Here is a 2,448-nt window from a genome sequence, read left to right as displayed (position 1 = left end):
CCTTATTTAATTTTTTATTTTTTAAGAATTATTTATTTGGGGCCAGCAGGCGGCATGGTGGTTAAGGGCACCAGACTCCCACATGGCTAACCATGGTTAGAGTCCTGACCTGGTGGGTTGCTTTCTCACTTTCTCTCTTTCTCACTCTATCCCTCTCTGGTCAAAATTTAAAAATAAATAAATAAAGTTAAAAAATAATTCTTTAGAAAGAGACTTATTTATTTTTATTCCTTATTATTATCTTTCTTTTCCAGTTTGATACAGGCACTCACCAAAGAGAGACAGAAAGAGAGAGAAAGTGAGAAAGCAAGCTGCCAGGTCCGAGACTAGAAACACGGTCAGCCACGTGGGAGTCTGGCACCCCAACCATCACACCACCTGCTGGCCCCAATATATTCAGCTTTTAAAAAAAAGAGGATGAGTCGATACATTCTGAAATGGCGAAGTACCCAGACCTATTTTGATATAGGTGTGGAATCCTGTTTCATTACTGCTGCTGTTGTTGTTAAAAGCCTACGTCTGCCTATAAGGACTCATTTTTCCACTCCACGACTACTCCCCAGCACCCAACCTGTGTCAGGCAGTATCAGCTAGGATCTGAAGAAACGGCAGTGGAGACCAATGGGGCTTCTGCCTTCTTGGTAAGTTGAAGGGAACACAGCCGATAAGAGTCACTCCACCATGACCTAGTAAGACAATAATCACAATAATCCACACATAGTGAGCACGCATCTACCAACTCCTTCCCATTTACTCCTCATAGCAACCCTTAGAAACAGGATTCTTGAGTCAGCAAGTGGCATGGTGGTTAAGGCGCTGGATCCCACATGGCCAACTACGTGGTTCAAGTCCTGGGCATGGAGGCTTGAAAATCATGCTGGGTGCTTGTATGTGTGTGTGCCCAAAATCCTAAAAGGTGAATGGAGAAGGGATGATGGCATGGCACTTTCTCTCTTTCCAGTGAGTGCACATGCCCTCTGGAAAATTCATTAAAAAAAGGAGTAGGTCTCATTATCACCCCCATTTCCTGAAAAGGACACTGGCTCAGAGAATTTAAGGCATCTGCTCAAGGTCACACAGCTGATAAGAAATAGCCAGGATTCAACTCTTTCCATCTGGTGCCAGAGTGGTCACGAAAGTACTCTGATGACTAAGTCCCGTGTGACAGGGGCTTGGGTGGAAGTGAACAGAACACAGGAGTGTGCAACTCTTCTGAGAGAAACTGCTGGCTGGGAAGTGGGATCAGGAGGGGGGTCTGGGGTAAGAGACCCATGTTTTACTCAATGGGATATTATTCGGCCATCTTGGAAGGGTTCGATGTTCTTAGATGTGATTTCCGTGGTGCAAAATGCATCTTGCTGTGTGTGTTCTGATTCAGTTCATGTCAATATCCAAAGATTACACTTTTATGTTCTTAGGGTGACACAGCTACAGAAAATGTCACAGGTCACTTAACTGAGCACCTGACAAATGCAGCAAGGATAACGCCTTCCCAGAAGCCAAGCGCGCGATCACTTGCACACGCGTCTCCCTTCGCCTTCCCCCTCCTCCCTCCCCTACAATCTGGAGGAGTCCTGCGGAAAGGATAACGCCTGGCCCACATAAGATGCCCAGTGAAATATCCGTCACACTGACGGGGAAAAACAATACGTACGTACGTATCTGTGCAAGTGTTCCTCAATTCAATCCATCTGGGAGTTTCCTTTTAAATGACCAGAGCTTGAGAAGTGGGAGTGGGCAGAAGCACCCCTCCTCATCGTACGGGTCCTGGAGTTAGGAGCGGGTGGCTTTGGACAGAGAGCTCTAGGTTCAAATCCCACCTCCTCCACTTCCCAGCTCTGTGAGCTGGCTACAAAATCGCAGAACTTCTTGAAGCCTCAATTTCATAAACTGCAAAGTCAATCAAGGGCTTCAAACGTAGGCACTGCCTGGAAACAAAACAGCTGAGCCTGGATCCGGGCATGATGGCGGCTGTTCTGATGCACGAGGTGCTTTGTCAACATTCTCTCCAAGCCTCCCATTTTGCAGAGGAAGAAACTGAGGTCCCAAGAGAGAAGTGACTTGTCTGTGTTCACACTCCTGTCTCCCGGACGGGTAAATGGAGGAAGGAGAGTGAACTAGACAGGAGGCGTGTGCCCTCCTCTCCATCCCAAACCTACCACAGCCTTCCTATCTGTATTCAGGGAGAAGCAGAGGGTGTAGAGAGAATTTTCGTGCTGACGGTCTTTCATTCATTCGACATACCCTGCGTTCTGGGCCTCCCATTCTCCCGGTGAGCCACGCCTTTGCTGTACTGCTCCCTTCTGTCTGGGAGTCCCCCAACACCCCCAGCGCCCCTACCCCCACCATCCTAGTCATCTTTTCAGACTCAGCTCGAATGTCACCTTCGGTGCCCTCCTCCCCCTCCACACACGCGCATGTGTGCACACACACCAGGGTGGGCAAGGC

Source organism: Tupaia chinensis, unplaced genomic scaffold (assembly GCF_000334495.1).
Source record: "Tupaia chinensis unplaced genomic scaffold, TupChi_1.0 Scaffold000226_1, whole genome shotgun sequence".
Taxonomy (NCBI): domain Eukaryota; kingdom Metazoa; phylum Chordata; class Mammalia; order Scandentia; family Tupaiidae; genus Tupaia; species Tupaia belangeri.
The sequence above is the reverse complement of the archived record's forward strand: the minus strand, read 5'-3'. Positions refer to the sequence as shown.